Source organism: Gorilla gorilla, chromosome X (genome assembly GCF_029281585.2).
Source record: "Gorilla gorilla gorilla isolate KB3781 chromosome X, NHGRI_mGorGor1-v2.1_pri, whole genome shotgun sequence".
Lineage (NCBI taxonomy): Eukaryota > Metazoa > Chordata > Mammalia > Primates > Hominidae > Gorilla > Gorilla gorilla.
Genome location: NC_073247.2, coordinates 113,283,671 through 113,304,583, shown reverse-complemented (window position 1 = coordinate 113,304,583; position 20,913 = coordinate 113,283,671). Strand labels below are relative to the sequence as shown.

Here is a 20,913-nt window from a genome sequence, read left to right as displayed (position 1 = left end):
ATTGATTTGGGATGGATAGTTCTGTAGATGTCTATTAGGTCTGCTTGGTGCAGAGCTGAGTTCAAGTCCTGGATATCCTTCTTAACCTTCTGTCTCATTGATCTATCTAATGTTGACAGTGGGGTGTTAAAGTCTCCCATTATTATTGTGTGGGAGTCTAAGTCTCTTTGTAGGTCTCTAAGGACTTGCTTTACTAATCTGGGTGCTCCTGTATTGGGTGCATATATATTTAGGATAGTTAGCTCTTCTTGTTGAATTGATCCCTTCACCATTATGTAATGGCCTTCTTTGTCTTTTGATCTTTGTTGGCTTAAAGTCTGTTTTATCAGAGACTAGCATTGCAACCCCTGCTTTTTTCTGTTTTCCATTTGCTTGGTAGATCTTCATCCATCCCTTTATTTTGAGCCTATGTGTGTCTCTGCACGTGAGATGGGTCTCCTGAATACAGCACACTGATGGTTCTTGACTCTTTATCCAATTTGCCAGTCTGTGTCTTTTAATTGGGGCATTTAGCCCATTTACATTTAAAGTTAATATTGTTGTGTGTGAATTTGATCCTGTCATTATGACATTAGCTGGTTATTTTGCTCATTAGTTGATGCAGTTCCTTCCTAGCATCAATGGTCTTTACAATTTGGCATGTTTCTGCAGTGGCTGGTACCGGTTGTTCCTTTCTACATTTAGTGCTTCCATCAGGAGCTCTTGTAAGGCAGGCCTGGTGGTGACAAAATCTCTCAGCATTTGCTTGTCTGTAAAGGATTTTATTTCTCCTTCACTTACAAAGCTTAGTTTGGCTGGATATGAAATTTGGGGTTGAAAATTATTTTCTTTAAGAATGTTGAATATTGGCCCCCACTCTCTTCTGGCTTGTAGAATTTCTGCTGAGAGATCCCCTGTTAGTCTGATGAGCTTCCCTTTGTGGGTAACCCGACCTTTCTCTCTGGCTGCCCTTAACATTTTTTCCTTCATTTCAACCTTGGTGAATCTGACAAGTAGGTGTCTTGGGGTTGCTCTTCTTGAGGAGTATCTTTGTGGTGTTCTCTGTATTTCCTGAATTTGAATGTTGGCCTGCCTTGCTTAGGTTGGGGAAATTCTCCTGGATAATATCCTGAAGAGTGTTTTCGAACTTGATTCCATTCTCCCATCAATCAAACACAGATTTGGTCTTTTCACATAGTCCCATATTTCTTTGAGGCTTTTTTCATTTCTTTTTACTCTTTTTTCTCTGAACTTCTCTTCTCACTTCATTTCATTCGTTTGATCTTCAATCACTGATACCCTTTCTTCCACTTGATTGAATAGGCTACTGAAGCTTGTACATACGTCATGTAGTTCTTGTGACATGGTTTTCAGCTCCATTAGGTCACCTAAGATCTTCTCTACACAGTTTATTCTAGTTAGCCATTTGTCTAATCTTTTTTCAAGGTTTTTAGCTTCCTTGCAATGGGTTTGAACATCCTCCTTTAGCTCAGAGAAGTTTGTTATTACCAATCTTCTGAAGCCTACTTTTGTCAACTTGTCAAAGTCATTATCCGTCCCACTTCATTCCATTGCTGGTGAGGAGCTGCGATCCTTTGGAGGAGAAGAGGCGCTCTGGTTTTTAGAATTTTCAGCTTTTCTGCTCTGGTTTCTCCCCATCTTTGTGGTTTTCTCTACCTTTGGTCTTTGATGCCGGTGACCTGCATTTGGAGTTTTGGTGTGGATGTCCTTTTTGTTGATGTTGATGCTATTCCTGTTTGTTAGTTTTCCTTCTAACAGTCAGGACCCTTAGCTGCAGGTCTGTTGGAGTTTGCTGGAGGTCCACTCCAGACCCTGTTTGCCTGGGTATCTCCAACAGAGGCAGCAGAACAGCAAATATTGCAGAACAGCAAATGTTGTTGCCTGATCCTTCCTCTGGAAGTTGTGTCTCAGATAGGCATCTGGCTGTATGAGGTGTCAGTCGGCCCCTACTGGGAGGTGTCTCCCAGTTAGGCTACACAGGAGTCAGGGACCCACTTGAGGAGGCAGTCTGTCCATTCTCAGAGCCTAAACTACATGCTGGGAGAACCATAGCACACTTCAAAGCTGTCAGACAGGGACATTTAAGTCTGCAGAAGTTTCTGCTGCCTTTTGTTAGGCTATGCCCTGCCCCCAGAGGTGGAGTCTACAGAGTCAGGCAGGTCTTGTTGAGCTGTGGTGGGCTCCACCCAGTTCAAGCTTCCTGGCTGCTTTGTTTACCTACTCAAGCCTCAGCAATGGCAGATGCCCCTCCCCCAGCCTAGTTGGTCTCGGACTGCTGCATTAGCAGTGAGCAAGGCTCCATGGGCATGGGACCTGCTGAGCCATGTGCAGGATATAATCTCCTGGTGTGCCGTTTGCTAAGACCATTGGAAAAGTGCAGTATTAGGGCGGGAGTGTCCCGATTTTCCAGGTACCATCTGTCATTGCTTCCCTTGGCTAGGAAAGGGAAATCCCCGACCCCTTGCACTTCCCAGGTGAGGCAATGCCCCACCCTGCTTCAGCTTGCCCTCCATGGGCTGCACCCACTGTCCAACCAGTCCCAGTGAGTTAAACCATGTACCTCAGTTGGAAATGCAGAAATCACCCATCTTCTGCATCGATCACACTGGAAGCTGCAGACTGGAGCTGTTCCTATTTGGCCATCTTGGAACGATCAGTCCAAAATTTTTGCTTTACTTTTCATTTTCAGCAGTTTAATAAGATGTGCCTAGAGGTGGTTTTCTTTGAGATTATTCCATTTGTAATTCATGAAACTTCTTGAATTTATAAATTTATGTCTTTCAACAAATCTGGACAATTTTGACAATTATTTCCTCAAATATATTTTCTATTCCAAAATGGGCAATCCAAGAGGACCAGGAGCTGCCACCCCTTCCTAGAACTATCTCACAGAGCAGGGGCATCACTCAGATAAAAGCAGGTCCCTGGCTCCAGCTCTGGTGCAGTAGTTCAGGGATTCTTCCCAGGAGGAAAGGCAGGACATAAGGATAAAGGACTCTGCAGCTCTGCTTGAGGGTACTGACTTAACTTGGAAAAGCGGAAAAAAAAAAAGCTATGCCTGCAGGCATTTTCTAAAACAGTGAAGATCTTGGTAGACAATAATTTATATTTATACACTGTATGAACATCAACACAAATTTATACATGTTGCTTTATAAAGTCAAGTAAGTAGGAGAAAAAAACAGAGTTATTACAAAATTCATTTATATTGTCTTGTATTTACCTATGTAGTTGTTGCTGCATGTGTTGTATTTTTTGTTGAAAGCTGGACATGTTAGATAATATATTATAGAAACCCTGAATACTGAACCACCTGCCCACACCCTGGAGATTGTTGTTGTTTGCTTGGTCATGGGTTTGTTTGTTGGCTTGGCTGAACTAATTCCGTGAAGTCTATTTCCCCCAACATGTGCAACTCTGGTGTCCCTGCTCAGATATTTTTTCTTTATTTTTATCTTTTAGCCTGGCTACTTAGGTTTTGACCATAGCTTGGCATAAGCTATTTATTAGTTAAAGATTATGCTTAAGCACCCTTTAGCCAATTAGATTTTTATCCTTTGCCATTGGATATGTGGATGGCTTGGAGATGGCTCTCATAGTTCAGTGAATTTACATATTTCCTTGTCCCCCATCCACCACCTCATTCAGCCACTAGTACCTTGGAGGATCCTTCTGTGATTGCTCCTTCAAGGGCATAGCCTTGGGCATACACACATTCTTCTAGACTTCCAGGGATGATACTGATTTTATTTTTCATCCTGGATTTCTAGGATTTGCCCCTGGGTCAGAGTAGCCTATGGTTGAGTCAGTGTTTGCTCAGAAGTTGTGTTTAAGTCCCTGTGCCACTGGTGCTTTTGCCCTATGTTTATAGGTCTGTGTGTGGCTTGAGGAATTCTTTCAAGCCTGCTCCATCCTTCTCTGATTTCTCCTAAGTGAATGTAGCTTCATATATGTACATAGCCTTCCTAACTCCCGAAATGTATGTGATCCCAGAAGCGTTGTTATTGATGGTCTCCTTCCCTGGCTGTTCTGCCAATACATGCAACAACAATGACATAGGTAAATATAAAATACAATATAAATGAATTTTGTTATAATTCTGTCTTTTCTCCTATCTAACTTATAAGACTTTATAAAGCTATATGTATAAATCTGTGTTGATGTTCATACAATGTATAAAAATGTAATTTGTATGACAATAACGATGCAAAGGAGTAAAGAGGTTATGAAGTTATTAAGAGCAAAGATTTGAAATTAAGTTGACATTGATATGAACTTGATTTTTATGTTAAGATATTAATTGTAACTCCAAGGGCAACCTCTAAGAAAATAAATTCTAAAATATAGTAAATGGAATGGCAAAGGAATGAAAATGGTACACTAGGAAACTCCTATTTAACACAAAAGAAGCAGTAATAGAAGAATAGAACAAAAAAGATATGAGACATATAGAAAACAAATAGTAAAATGGCATATGTGAATCCCAATCTATAAGTAATTGCATTAATATAAATGGATTAGACACTCTAATGTAAAGGCAGAGATTGACAGAATTAATTTAAAACGTGTGATCCAACCATATGCTGTCTATAAGAGACACACTTCAGATTCGAAGACACAAACAAGTTGAAAGTAGGACAGAAAAAGATATACCATGCAAACGGTTGCCAAAAGGGACCTGGAGGGCTTTACTAATACCAGAAAAATTATACCTTGAGACAAGCATTTTTATTAGAGGCAAAGAAGGATAATTTAAAATGATGAAAAGGTCAAAAAGATATAACAGCTCTCCCTCTCCCTCTCCCTCTCCCTCTCCCTCTCCCTCTCCCTCTCCCTCTCCCTCTCCCTCTCCCTCTCCCTCTCCCTCTCCCTCTCCCTCTCCCTCTCCCTCTCCCTCTCCCTCTCCCTCTCCTCTCCCCTCTTTCCACGGTCTCCCTCTGATGCCGAGCCGAAGCTGGACGGTACTGCTGCCATCTCAGCTCACTGCAACCTCCCTGCCTGATTCTCCTGCCTCAGCCTGCCGAGTGCCTGCGATTGCAGGCGCGCACCACCCCGCCTGACTGGTTTTCGTATTTTTTTGGTGGAGACGGGGTTTCGCTGTGTTGGCTGGGCTGGTCTCCAGCTCCTAACCGCGAGTGATCAGCCAGCCTCGGCCTCCCGAGGTGCCGGGATTGCAGACAGAGTCTGGTTAACTCAGTGCTCAATGGTGCCCAGGCTGGAGTGCAGTGGCGTGATCTTGGCCCGCTACAACCACCTCCCAGCCGCCTGCCTTGGCCTCCCAAAGTGCCGAGATTGCAGCCTCTGCCCGGCTGCCGCCCCGTCTGGGAAGTGAGGAGCGTCTCCGCCTGGCCGCCCATCATCCGGGATGTGAGGAGCCCCTCTGCCTGGCTGCCCAGTCTGGAAAGTGAGGAGCGTCTCTGCCCGGCCGCCATCCCATCTAGGAAACAAGGAGCGCCTCTTCCCAGCCGCCATCACATCTGGGAAGTGAGGAGCCTCTCTGCCCGGCCGCCCATGGTCTGAGATGTGGGGAGCACCTCTGCCCTGCTGCCCAGTCCGGGATGTGAGGAGCGTCTCTGCCCGGCCACCCCGTCTGAGAAGTGAGGAGACCCTCTGCCTGGCAACCGCCCCGTCTGAGAAGTGAGGAGCCCCTCCGCCCAGCAGCCACCCCGTCTGGGAAGTGAGGAGCGTCTCCGCCCGGCAGCCACCTCGTCCGGGAGGGAGGTGGGGGGGTCAGCCCCCCACCCGGCCAGCCACCCCGTCCGGGAGGGAGGTGGAGGGATCAGCCCCCCGCCCGGCCAGCCACCCTGTCCGGGAGGTGAGGGGCGCCTCTGCCCGGCCACCCCTAATGGGAAGTGAGGAGCCCCTCTGCCCGGCCAGCCGCTCCGTCCGGGAGGGAGGTGGGGGGGTCAGCCCCCCGCCCGGCCAGCCAACCCGTCCAGGAGGGAGGTGGGGGGGGTCAGTCCCCCGCCCGGCCAGCCGCCCCGTCCGGGAGGGAGGTGGGGGGGCCAGCCCCCCGCCCGGCGAGCCGCCCCGTCCGGAAGGGAGGTGGGGGGGTTAGCCCACCGCCCAGCCTGCCGCCCTGTCCAGGAGGGAGGTGGGGGTTCGGCCCCCCGCCTGGCCGGCCACCCGGTCCGAGAGGTGAGGGGCGCCTCTGCCCGGCCGCCCCTACTGGGAAGTGAGGAGCCCCTCTGCCCGGCCAGCCGCTCTGTCCGGGAGGGAGGTGGGGGGGTCAGCCCCCCGCCCGGCCAGCCACCCCGTCCGGAAGGGAGGTGGGGGGGTCAACCCCCCGCCTGGCCAGCCGCCCCGTCCGGGAGGTGAGGGGCACCTCTGCCCGGCCGCCCCTACTGGGAAGTGAGGAGCCCCCCCCGCCCGGCCAGCCGCCCCGTCCGGGAGGGAGGTGGGGGGGTCAGCCCCCCGCCAAGCAAGCCGCCCCGTCCGGGAGGTGAGGGGCGCCTCTGCCCGGCCGCCCCTACTGGGAAGTGAGGAGCCCCTCAGCCCGGCCAGCCGCCCCGTCCGGGAGGGAGGTGGGGGGGTCAGCCCACCGCCCAGCCTGCCACCCTGTCCGGGAGGGAGGTGGGGGGGTCAGCCCCCCGCCCGGCCAGCCAACCCGTCCAGGAGGGAGGTGGGGGGGGGTCAGTCCCCCGCCCGGCCAGCCGCCCCGTCCGTGGGGGAGGTGGGGGGGCCAGCCCCCCGCCCGGCGAGCCGCCCCGTCCGGAAGGGAGGTGGGGGGGTTAGCCCACCGCCCAGCCTGCCGCCCTGTCCGGGAGGGAGGTGGGGGTTCGGCCCCCCGCCTGGCCGGCCACCCGGTCCGAGAGGTGAGGGGCGCCTCTGCCCGGCCGCCCCTACGGGGAAGTGAGGAGCCCCTCTGCCCGGCCAGCCGCTCTGTCCGGGAGGGAGGTGGGGGGGTCAGCCCCCCGCCTGGCCAGCCACCCCGTCCGGAAGGGAGGTGGGGGGGTCAACCCCCCACCTGGCCAGCCGCCCCGTCTGGGAGGTGAGGGGCACCTCTGCCCGGCCGCCCCTACTGGGAAGTGAGGAGCCCCTCAGCCCGGCCAGCCGCCCCGTCCGGGAGGGAGGTGGGGGGGTCAGCCCACCGCCCAGCCTGCCACCCTGTCCAGGAGGGAGGTGGGGGGTCAGCCCCCCGCCTGGCCAGCCGCCCCGTCCGGGAGGGAGGTGGGGGGGTCAGCCCACTGCCCAGCCTGCCGCCCTGTCTGGGAGGGAGGTGGGGGTTCGGCCCCCCGCCTGACCAGCCGCCCCATCCGGGAGGTGAGGGGCGCCTCTGCCCGGCCGCCCCTACTGGGAAGTGAGGAGCCCCTCTGCCCGGCCAGCCGCCCCGACCAGGAGGGAGGTGGGGGGGGTCAGCCCCCTGCCCGGCCAGCCACCCCGTCCGGGAGGTGAGGGGCACCTCTGCCCGGCCGCCCCTACTGGGAAGTGAGGAGCCCCTCTGCCCGGCCACCACCCCGGCTTGGAGGTGTACCCAACAGCTCATTGAGAACGGGTCATGATGACAATGGCGGTTTTGTGGAATGGAAAGGGGGGAAAGGTGGGGAAAAGATTGAGAAATCGGATGGTTGCCGTGTCTGTGTAGAAAGAGGTAGACATGGGAGACTTTTCATTTTGTTCTGTACTAAGAAAAAATTCTTCTGCCTTGGGATCCTGTTGATCTGTGACCCTACCCCCAACCCTGTGCTCTCTGAAACACGTGCTGTATCCACTCAGGGTTGAATGGATTAAGGGCGGTGCAAGATGTGCTTTGTTAAACAGATGCTTGAAGGCAGCATGCTCGTTAAGAGCCATCACCACTCCCTAATCTCAAGTACCCAGGGACACAAACACTGCGGAAGGCCGCAGGGTCCTCTGCCTAGGGAAACCAGAGAACTTTGTTCACTTGCTTATCTGCTGACCTTCCCTCCACTATTGTCCTGTAACCCTACCAAATCCCCCTCTGCGAGAAACACCCAAGAATGATCAATAAAAAAAAAAAAAAAGACTTGCAAAAAAAAAAAAAAAAAAAAAAGATATAACAATTATAAACATATATGTACTTCATGACAAATCCCCAAAATACATAAAGCAAAAGTAGACAGAATTGGAAAAATAGACAGTTCAATAATAATAATTGAAGAATTCAATACTCCACTTCTAACAATGGATAGAACAACTAGATAAAAGATCAACAAGGAAATATAAGACTTCAACACCACTTTAAATCAACAAGAAGTGGCAGACATCTATAGAACACTTCACTAAACAACAGAAAAATACATATTCTTCTCAAGGACACATGGAACATTCTTCAGGATAAAGCACATATTAGATTTTAAGAGTCTCAATAAATTTAAAAGGATTGAAATCATATGAAGAATGTTCTTTGACCATAATGAAATTAAATTAAGAATCAACAACAAAAATAGAGGTAGATGCACACATATGTGCAAATTAAACATATGCCTATGTCACCAATGAGTCAAACAAAATAAGTTAGAAAATATTTTGAGCTGAATGAAAACAAAGATACAACATACCAAAACTTATAAGGTACAGCTGAAACAGTGCTTACAGAGAAAAATATAGCTATAAATACCAAAAGGTCTCAAATCAAGAACCTAACCTAAAGATACTGTGAAAAGAAGAGAAAAATAAACTTAAATCAAGCAGAAAGAAGTATTAGAGAGGAGATAAATGAAACAGAATAGAAAAATAATACAGAAAACCAATAGAACCAAAGTCTGGCTCTTTAAAAAGATCAACAAAATTGACAGACCTTAGGCTAGATTGACCAAGAAAAAGAGAGAGATTCCAAATTACTAGGATAAAGACTGAAACAGGGAAATTACTACCAGCCTTACAAAATGAAGTGTTATAAGGAATACTATGAAAAATCGTATGCCAACAAATTAGATATCATATATGAAATTGGACAAATACCTAAAACCGAAAATTACCAAAACTGACTAAAGAAGAAATACAAAATAAAAACTGACCAATTTAGTAAAGAGATTTAGGCTGGGCACAGTGGCTCATGCCTGTAATCCAAGCACTTTGAGAGGCTGAGGTGGGCAGATCACCTGAGGTCAGGAGTTTGAGACTAGCCTGGCCAATATGGTGAAACCCCGTCTCTACTAAAAATATGAAAATTAGCCAGGCATGGTGGCCGGCATCTGTAATCCCAGCTACTTGGGAGGCTGAGGCAGGAGGATCGCTTCAACCTGGGAGGTGGAGATTGTGGTGAGCCAAGACTTCATCATTGCACTCCAATCAGCCTGGGCAACAAAAGCGAAACTCCATCTCAAAAAAAAAAAAAAAGACATTTAATTAGTAATAATTTTTTTTAAAAAAACCTCATAAAGAAAATTCCAGGACCAAATGGCTTCACTGGTAAATGCTACCAAATGTTTAAAGAAAAATTAATATGAATATTTCACAAATTCTTCCAAAAAATTAAAGAGAACACTTCAAAACTCATCCTGTAAGGCCAGTATTACCCAGATACCAAAATCAGATAAAGGCATCACAGGAAAGGAAAACCACTCTAACCAATATAACTTATAAATACAGACAAAAACATTCTCAACACAATACTTGCACACATAAAAATAATTATACATCACGACCAAGAAGGATTTACCCCAGGAATGTAAAGTCAGGTTAACATCTGAAAATCAGTCAATGTAATATGCCAGATTTAAAAAGTAAAGGAGAAATAACACATGATCATTTCAATAGACACAGAAAAAGCATTTGACAAAATTAAACACTCCTCATAATAAAAAATGCTTGATAAACTAGGAAGGGAAGAGAACTTCCTCCATTTGATAAAAGATGTCTATGAAAAACCCACAGATAACGTATTCAATGGTGAAAATCAGGAACAAGACAAGGATATCTGCTCTTACCACTTTTATTCACCATTTTAGTGGAGGTCCTAGCCAGGGTAACTGGGTAAGAAAAAGAAATAAAATGCATCCTGATTGGAAAGGAAAAAATATGATGTCTATTTGCAGATAACATAACCTTGTACATGAACAGTTTTAAAGAAAGGTTGCAGGATGCAAGATTAATTAATATACAAAAATCAGTTATAATTCTATACACAAGCAATCAAAAAATAAAATTAGGAAAATAATTCTGTTTAAAATAGCATCATGCGTATATCTGATAAGGGTTAATCTCCAAAATATATAAGTAACTTCTACAACTCAATAGGAGAAAACCAAATAACTTGATTTTAAAATAAGCAAACGACTTGAATGGACATTTCTTCAAAAAAGACATACAAATGGCCAACAGATATATAAAAAAATGCTCAACATCACTAATCATTAGGGAAATGCAAATCAAAACCACAATGAGATATCACCTCACACCTGTTAGAATGTCTATTATCAAAAAAAAAAAGATAACCAGTGTTGATGAGGATGTGGAGAAACTGGAACCCTTGCACACTGTTGATGGGAATGTAAAGTGGTGCAGCCATTATGAAAATCAGTATGGAGGTTCCTCAAAAAACTAAAATAGAACTACCATATGATCCAGCAATTCTACTTCTGTATATATATCTAGAAGTATTGAAATCAGAATCTCAGAGAGATATCTGCAGTCTCATGTTTATTGCAGCATTATTCACAGTAGTCAAGATAGAAAACAATGTAAATGTCCACCAAAAGATGAATGGAGAAAGAAAATGTGGAATATACATATAATGGAGTGTTATTCAGTCTTTAAAAAGAAAGAAATTCTGCCCTTGTGCCTATGTGACAATATGGATGAAACTGAAAGACATGCTAAATGAAATAAGCCAGTCACAGAAGGGCAAATACTGTAGGATTCCACTTATATGAGGTATCTAAAATAGTTAAACTCAGAAACAGAGAATAGAATGGTGGTTGCTAGGAGCTGGGTGTAGGGGGAAATGGGGAGTTGCTGTCCAATGGATACAAAATTTTAGTGATACAAGATAAACAAGTTTTGGAGATTTGCTATAAAACATTGTACTTACAGTTAACAAAACTGAAAATTATAGCTGATACATCATGGATGTGGCTTATACAAGGAAAATGATGTGAAACTCTAACCAGAAGATTTATACTCAAAGTTAAGTTGTTGGTTCTATATCAAAGGCAGCCAAGTGAAAGAGAATTTGTGTATTTTAAGTTAAAATGCCTAATATATATTTTATTATTTTCTCCAATGTCTCCATTATTTTTCAATTAACTGATGAGCTACCAGTCCAAATTTCATTGGATAATAGGGCTTCTGCTATATTTCTAATAATATTAATTTATATATTTCAATGCTATGCTGTTTGATAAAGTTTCTTGTATATTCTTGGTGGATCACACCATTTATAAATATAAAATAAAATACATAGATATAAAATAAGATAGTTATTTTAAGCTCTGATAAGCTCTGATATTCAAAGCTTACCAGCTAAGCTTCGAATTTAACTTATCTGATATTAATCTTAGCAATTCTGATTTTTTAATTCACATTTACCTGGGTTTTTTAAATCTTTTTATTTTCAATCTTTGTGTGTTTGTTTTTGATGTGTATCTTGAAAAGATTATATTGTTGGCTTTTTAGTCCAATCTGGATATCCTTGTATTTTAATAAGGGAATTTAACCATCCATGTTAATTGTGATTACTTCTTTCTGGTTTTATTCCTGCCATCTTATATTTATGCTTTCTATTAATCATGATTCCTTATTGCTCCTTTTAGTTTTTCTTTTCTGACAAATTTTTCCCTCTAGTCACTTGAAAATTCTACATTTTAATGCTAGTCTACTATTGACTACAAGTGAAAATTTTACCAAATGTATATAAATGTATTTCCTACTAATGTCACCATTTAACCACTATCTATAACTGCACTCAATCTCAAGTAAGATGCGACCTTTAATATGCTTTCAATTATATCCTAACTCCGCTTCCAAATGTGTTCACATTACCTTGAACTTCAGTTTTATTTCTCTATTTTTTACTCTGTTATTATAGTATGTCACTATAATTTTAGGAATTCTTTACAAACAATTGCATTAAACTTTACAGAATATTACTACTACAAATGATTAATTGGTTGTATACAGACTTCTAGGTTCATGATCTTTTTCCTTCAGAATTTTAGAGACATTGCTCCATTACATTCTAACATAAACTTTTTTGGGTAAAAAAATCCAATTACATTTTAATTTTCTCTTTAAAAATTACCTTTTTTCTCCCTCTGGAAGCATGTAGGATTTTATATGTTTTATGTGCTTAAGATGTGTCTAACTATTTTTCTTACTCAGCATTTGGTGGGGCATTTAAATCTAGAGGACCCAGACTTTCAGGAAATTTCTTTCTATTATTTCTTTGTTTGTTTTTTTTTACAAACCTTGAGTAGATATTAGATCTACTGGATTTAATTTCTATGTCACTCAATCTTTCTTTTATAATTTCCATCTCTTTTTAATTTAGGAAGAATTCCATGATTAAATCTCCCAAACAACAAATTCCACCTTCAGTCATATCCATTAGGTTCTTCTGTACTTCTGATGAGGTGTTTGTTTTTTGTTTCACATCTTTGATACTGTCTTAAAAGGTCTGTTACTTTTCAACTATCTCAGTGTACTTCAAAATACAAAAGTAAATGTAATAATCAGGCCAAGTGTGGTGGCTCACCCTTGCAGTCCCAGCACTTTGGGAGGCAGAAGTTCATGGATCGCTTGAGCCCAGGAGTTCGAGGCCAGCCTGAGCAACATGGCAAAACTCCATCTCTACAAAAAATACAAAAAAAGAATTAGCCCAGCATAGTGGCATGCACCTGTAGTCCCAGCTCCTGAGGAGGCTGAGGCAGGAGAATCACTTGAGACCAGGAGGTCAAGGCTGCAGTGAACAGTGATTCCACCACTGCACTCCATCCCAGGTGACACAGTGAGACTCTATCTCAATAAGAAAAAGAAAAGTAATAACTATTGTTGGTACAGTTATTCTAAATCTAAATAGATAATTTCCACAGCAATATTATTTATTTAGCCCATATTTTCCTTTCAAATATATGTAAAAATTTCTAAATCAGAATACTACTTACTGAACAGAAGCCTCATTGTTTAAATCTCAACATTCAGTAAAACAGACACTACATATTAGGTTGCCTTTGAATATGAATCACTCATTTAGGTAAAGATATAATTTCTAGCTTGTGTTAAAAGTGAAAGAAAATTAAGTGAAGAAATAATTTTTTATGTGAAGCCTTGACCAAAACCAATTAGTCAAATACAAGATTACTGCCACGGGTATCAACTATCCAGGCTGGTGGCATGAGCAGTAAAAAGAATTTATCAAGACAATTGTAGGTAAATAAAGGTAAATTTATTAGAGAAAGTATGAAAATATGCTGCAAGAAAGCAACAAGCAAATCAGGAAGAGAGGAGCTGACTGCAAAAAGACAAAGGCTTGCTGGCGATTTTTTAGGATGGTGCTTGTGCTGGAGAGGGCTGCGTGCAGTACTGATAATGCCAAGGTTGCAGTGAGCTAACTTGCATTTTTCTATCAGACGAGGGTTTGGTAATAGCTGGACACAAGAAGATTGTGAGTTATCTGCGCAGGAGGGGTATGTGTCCTGGACCATGAAGAAAGACAGGCTTATAGATTATCTGCTTTCTCTTCTTGCTTTCTCCTGCTCCCGCCAGCCTGACTCCTTTTCCTTTATTAGGACTCCAAAATTACCGTATTATAATACAACTGAAGCTCTAATAACACGACACATTTGTTAGAGATTTGGATGCAGATATAACTACAGTTGAGGAATTGAATGTTCTTTAGCTAGGGGGTAATAAGAGAAAAAGACATTTTGTGGATCAGGCCCCAATTTTTATTATTTTACTGATAACAATGCCTTACTTTGTTTATTGAAGAATGTTTCTTCCAATTAAGATACACTTATAATTTTATAATGTTAGTGGGGAGAAAAGAGGGGCCCACTTTTTAGAAATCCGCTGTTTATAAAGTTATTAATTAGACATGGAATGACTTCATTTTCTGCTCTGATGACAACCAAATTTTTTTTCAAGTATTGACTTGCCAATTTATCCTTGACAAGTGATTCAGAAAGATAAATGAGCTTTCTGATTTTGCAAATAAGAATGTGGATATATTTTTTTCTGAGAAACTATGTCCCATCATCTGGCCCATACTTCTAATTTAAAATATAACTGTTATCTCAACAAACAGCATTAATTTAAAATTTTAAACTTAAATCATCCTTACTGCACTGTTCTAATTCTCTGTACTTTTTATTTTTATATTATTTCTATAAAGAATCTTAAGTGTGAATTCTGTGGTTTTAGAATTAGTTCTCTAATCTGATTAGATTTAAAGATACTAATAACTCTGTTTCCAGTGGTAAAGAGAACACGGATAGTCAATGGCATGATGAGGCAGTAGAAATACACAAAACATGGCTGTGCACAGTGGCTCACGCCTGTAATCCCAACACTCTGGGAGGCTAAGGCGGGAGAATCACTTGAGGCCAGGAGTTCAAGACCAGATTGACCAACATAGCAAAACCCCATCTCTACTAAAAATAACAAAAAAATTAGCTGGGTGTGGTGGCAGCTGGCTGTAATTCCAGCTGCTCAGGAAGCTGAGGCACGAGAATCGCTTGAACCTAGGAGGCGGAGGTAGCAGTGAGCCAAGATTGCACCACTACACTCCACCCTGGGCAACAGAGTGAGACTTTGTCAAAGAAAGAAAGAGAGAAAGAGATAAAGAGAGAAAGAGGGAAAGAGAGAGAGGGAGGGAGGGAGGAAGGAAGGAAGGGAGGGAGGGAGGGAGGGAAAGAAAGAAAGAAAGAAAGAAAGAAAGAAAGAAAGAAAGAAAGAAAGAAAGAAAGAAAGAAAGAAAGAAATGAAAGAAAGAAAGGGAGGAAGGAAGGGAGGAGAAAAGAAAACAGAAAAGAAAAAAATACACAAAATATCATCACTGGATACTCCTAATCACATACTTGGAAGAGTCAAGGTTCTGAGTGACCAAACATGTATTTTATACCTGAGGACATTTTTTGTCAAACTAACAAGTAAGATGAGATTAGCTGGTTGCTGTTAATCGTGCTGGATAAAGTTGCAGAAGAAAGGGATGAGCTCAGGGCTTCAAATTCCCAACACAAGTACTGTATAAATGACCTGGAAGTTTCTATGTCTGCAAGTGGCTGAATTACAATGTAAATTGAATTCCCAACTCTCAGGGTGTCTGATGTTAAAGTGAGAGCATTGATTAGGAGGGAATTGGATTCTGAAAGTTCAAATGAGAACATATGGGTAGATCCTGATGAAGCTGGGGACCTTCGTTAAGGAATTTAAACCCCTAAATTCAACTGAGTCTTCTTTGCCAGTAAAGACAGCCCTTCCATCCCTGTCTAAGGAGATTAACCCTGCCAGCATTAAAGACCAAAACTGAGTCCTCCATTATGGAAACATTCCCCAGGGAAATTAACTAGCTACCTGGAGGCAGGTTGATTATGTTGGACCACTACCATCATGGAAGGGGCATCACTTTTTTCTTATTGGAACAGACACTCTGGATATGGATTTGCCTTCCCTGGTTGCAATGCCTCTGCCAAAACTGTCATCCATGGATGTACAGAATATTTTATTCACTATTATGGTATTCTGCACAGCGTTGCTTCTTGTAAGAAACTTACTTCACAGCAAGTGAAGTGCAACAATAGGTGCATGGTCATGGAATTACTGGTATTAAACCATGTTCCCTATTATCCTGAAGCAGCTGACTTAACAGAATGGCCTTTTGAAGACTCAGTTACAGCATGAGGTAGGTAACAATTTCTTACAGGCAACTCTATATAGGAGTAATGTTCTCCAGGAAGTTTTATGTGATCTACATCAGCAATCCAATATATGGTGCTATTTTTTTCATAGCCAGGTTTCATGGGCCCAGGAATCAAGGGGTGGAAATGGGAGTGGCATCACTCTCTATCACCCCTAGTGTTCCACTACCAAAATTTTTGCTTCCTGCCTCCATGATCTTATGCTCTGCCGGTCTGAAGATCTTAGTTTCAAAGGGAGAAATGCTTCCAGTAGGAAACTCAACAATGATTCCACTGAAGTTAAGACTGCCACCAGGCCACTTTGGGCTTCTCATGCCTGTGAATAAACAGGCAATGAACAGATTTGCTGTACTAGCTGGGGTTATTGGTCTTGATTAACAAGGGGGAAATGTGAGTCTATTCCACAATGGAAGTAAGGAACAGCTTGTCTGGAATATAGGATATCCCTTAGGGCTTAGTGCTACCATGCACTAGTATTCCTTAGTACTAATACTAGTACTAATATCCACTAGTATTAGTACTGGTACTAGTACCCCTTAGTGTTTCCATGCCCTGTGATTAAAGTCAATGGAAAGCTACAATAACTCAATTCAAGCAGGACTAATAAAGACCCAAACTCTTCAGGAATGAAGGTGTAGGTCACCTGACCTAGCAAAAAACCATGACCAGCTGGAGTACTTGCTGAGGGCAGAGGGAATATGGAATGGATAGTGAAAGAAACTAGTTATAAAAACCAGCTGTGACCACATAACCAATTGCAGAAATGAGGACTGTAATTGTCATGTGTATTTTCTCCTTATTTCATTATGATTATGTTTGTTTGTGTGTATATAGCAAATATCTTTGTGTGTGTATATAGCAAATATCTTATTCCCTTGTCATATAACAAAATATGTATTAGCTTTACATCATAGCATTTAAGTTACAGGATATCAAGGAGAAGTGTAAACATTGCCCAAGGACTTTGCGTCCTCTTCTGGGGAAAAGGTTGGTGCATTTTCAGTTGAACACAGGATATCTGTATCATGATAAGTGGAGGTATTGCTTTGTTATTGTCTACATTTAGAGATTACGTATGGTTTAAGGAGATGTGTATGGGTGCCAAGGTGACAAAGGGTAGACTGTGATGGTTAATACTATGTGTAAAGTTGGCTAGGTTGTGATGTCCAGTTGTTTGTTTAAAAACTAGTCTAGATGTTTCTGTGAAGGCATTTTGTAGATGTGATTCACATTTATAATCTATTGACACAATGGATTGTTTTTCATTGTCTGGATGGGTCTCACCAAATCAGCTGAAGACCTTCAGAGCAAAACTTGAGGCTTCCTGGAGAAGAAGGACTTCTGCCTCAAGACATAGAAATCCTACTTGACTTTCTAGCCTGCAACATGCCCTATGGATTTCAGAATCAAGATCACAACATCAACTCTTACCTAACTTTTCAGCCTGCCAGCTTGCCCTAAAAATTTCAGGCTTGTCAGTTCCCATTATGTGAGCCAACTCCTTAAAAATGAATCTCTCTCTCTCTCTTCTCTCTCTCTCTCTCTCTATATATATATATACACATATATGTATATATATGTGTATATATATGTGTATATATATATATGTGTATATATATATATGTGTATATATATATATGTGTATATATATATATGTGTATATATATATATATGTATACACACATATATTCCCCTATTGGTTCTATTTCTCTAGACAGTCCTAATACAGAATACAACATATGCATTTATCTCAAGTCCATCTTGAAATCTCATTAAAATAATCAGAAATACAAACAGAAATGGAGAAGAAATAATAGTTCATGGAATATATTAACAAAATATTGGAAGATCAGTGGATAAACATTGAATGACCTAGAAAAACAGGAAAAGCTGAAACTCCAATCTCCCATTAATGATGATGATGAGTAAGGAGTATGTGATTCACTCCACAGAGCAATACAGAAGCTCAGGAATTTGAGGCACCAGTTAACTGCTGAAGGGTCCTCATTGGACTAAGAACAAAAGGATTAGTTGAAATTTTTGTTTTCTTTTTTCGTGAGATAGAGTCTTGCTCTGTCACCCAGGCTGGAGTGCAGTGGCACAATCACAGCTCACTGCAACCTCTGCCTCCCGGGTTCAAGCCATTCTCCTGCCTCAGCCTGAGATTACAGGCGCCTGCCACCACATCAGGCTAATTTTTGTATTTTTAGTAGAGATGAGGTTTCGCCATGCTGGCCAGGCTGGTCTCGAACTCCTGACCTCAAGTGATCCATCCACCTCAGCCTCCCAAAGTGCTGGGATTACAGGCGTGAGCGGCCGCGCCCAGCCCATTAGTTGAAATTTTTAATAAGGGGCAGTTAGACCCCAAGATCTTCTCCTCCAGCCCCTATACTAGGTGAGTTCTCTCAGAAAACAGATGGTTTACTTTCTGGAGAAGTTAAACCAGAAAAGGTCTGAACTTATGAGTGCAGCTGAAGGTGGGTATAATAAGTTGTACTAAAAAAAAAAAAGGAATAATTAAGTGAGAGTTTGCATATTGAAAGGTGAGACATTCTCCCCACTCAAGGTCCTTTCCCTTGCTCAGCCTCCTGAGCACTGTCAACTGTGCTTATATGCCCAAGGAAGGAGATTGAAGGATTCCTCTCCATGTAAACTAATTAGCCTAATAAAAAGTACCTACAGAGGTTGAGGTGGGAGGGTCACTTGAGCCCAAGATTTCAAAGTTACAGCAAACTATGATCACACCACTACACTCCAGTGTGGGCAACAGAATGCTCAGAAAAAAAAAAGTATCTATGAAAACTGGCACTTGTGTGTGCTGCAATGATATAACTGGATCCCTCCTAACCCTATGGAGGGGCTCATTCTTAAAGATAAATATATGTTTGTTAGAGGACTAACATTGTTTTGGTGAGACCAAGACAAACGGCCATAAAAAGGAAGCTGAGAGTAAAATAGACAATACATGAAACAGAAGAAAGCCATAAAAATCTATAATATCCATAAATAGATAAGAATATATAATATCCATGAGACATGTGCAGAATTCTATTTTAAAAGAAACAATCAGAGGTCAGGAAAAGCTCCATGTATCAATAGAAGATCAAAAGAGTAGGGGGAAGAAATCCCCAAATGTAGAACACAATAAGAAAGAGATTTTTTAAAATAGGAAAAAGATAATAAAATTATCATATGGGAGGTAAAACATAGAAATAGTACAAGTTCCATAACAAAAGAACAGAAAAATGGTAAGAAGAAACAATCAAAGTGCTAATACAAGAAATCAAAAAATCATTAAAGAACTAATGCAAAATATGTGTCACCAGATTGAAACAGCCCATTAAGTTCCTATCAAAATGAATAAAAATAGACTTACTTAATATCATGATTTTTCTTTTCATAGCAACCCCTACAAAATTAAAAAATCATATTATTGATAAGTTTCAAAATATTAAGGATGAAAAGAAGAACCTAAACATTTTCAGAGAGGAAAAAAATGTCATGTATAATGGACAAGAAATAGAAGAGCATTAGGCTTCTCAAACCACACACAACTAAACGATTTCAGAAGGATAATTTCAAAATTCTAAGGCATGAACTCCCAATAAAATATTTGGGGATGAACTTAGCATTAGACTTTATTTCTTCCTAAAAATCCCACTAAAATTACAGTAAAGATATTTAAAGGTACAATAAAAAAAGAAAAGGATAGGAGACAACAGTAACACAATTTTAGAAGCTGGAGTACAGATGGGCACATTGCAATCAACTTATTAGATTTGAGATAGCTGCATCCTATCCCTAAAGTAGAGAAAGGTGAGAAGTAATCTAACTTACATCACATAACCCCCAACCTCAGAGAATAGTATTCTGTAATAAGCAAGGGTGAAAATAAGACCAAAAATAGGAGGCTTGGTTAAATGTTTCAAAAACAGACCCTCACCCTTCCACTCCAAGTACCTCAGTGACTATCCCTCCCCGACCCTGGCAGAAGACTGGAGATTATTTACTGAAGCAATGTTTGTCATTGGAGTGACTGGAAATAATCAAAATATTCATTGGAAGAGAGCTTTCTAAATAAAATTGGTACATTCACACAAAGGGAGATTATGCAGCTGTAAAATGCGAGTAAATTATGTACTCATGTGGAAAGACTTCCGTGATATCTTGTTAAGTAAAACAAGCAAATAAACAACCTAAAAAAAGCAAAGTGCAGGACAGCAAGTGTGTGAATATATGCGCATATATATTCTATATTTCATCATTTATAAAAGGGGTAAAATAAGAATATTTACATTTATGTTTCCTTACATATGCAAGATGAAATCCTGGAAGTATGAAAAAGAAACTAATAACAATAGTTATCTGTTTTCGGAAAAGAGGAACTGAGTGGAAGAAGAATGTTGGTTGGAGGAAGGTTTTTCACTGCATTTTTTATTATTAATTTGAACCATGTGAATGTATTACCTAGTGTAAAAGTAAATATATAAAAAAGAACTGGAGTAACATCTGACTTCTCAACAGCAACACTGGAAGCTAAAATACAATGAAACAATGTCCTCAAAATTCTTAGAGAATTTCCAGTTCAAAATTCCATCTCCAGCCAAGCTATCAATCAAGTATTGGAGTAGAAAAATGACATTTTCAAGATAACCTGTCAATGTAGTAGGAAAACAGGAGAGGACAGTAACAGAAAAGCACAGGGGAAAAGATGGCAAGGTTAGTTAAAATAGAAAAGTGCTCAGTGTCTCATACCTGTAATCCCAGCACTTTGGGGGGCCAAGGCAAGTGGATCACTTGAGCCCAGGAGTTCAAGGCCATCCTGGGCAATGTGGCAAAACCATCTACAAAAAAATACAAAAAGAGGAAGAAATGATATTTCACAAATTTGTATCATTTGTCATGATGTGATTCTTGAATATATTAAATTTTTTTCCTTTGAATACTGTATGCTGTTTGCTTACATAAAATTTTTTGATTAAAAAAAAGAAAAATGACTTTCAAACCTGAAAGATCTCAGAAGTGTGCTTTGCATATACACTTTCTCAGGAAGCTACTGGAAGATATGTTCTGTTCCGCCAAAAGAGAGCAT

At 41.7% G+C, this 20,913-nt stretch overlaps 1 protein-coding gene across 1 annotated transcript in view; it reads right to left on the bottom strand.

The window, feature by feature from the left end:
* ARMCX1 (armadillo repeat containing X-linked 1) overlaps window positions 1-20,713 on the bottom strand; it is a 48,513-nt gene extending 27,800 nt beyond the window's left edge. The window contains exon 1 of the mRNA XM_055376583.2: window positions 20,577-20,713. The gene's annotated coding sequence lies outside the window, so the exon portion shown is untranslated. The remainder of the gene's footprint in view (window positions 1-20,576) is intronic.
* Between the last annotated feature and the right edge of the window lie 200 nt (window positions 20,714-20,913).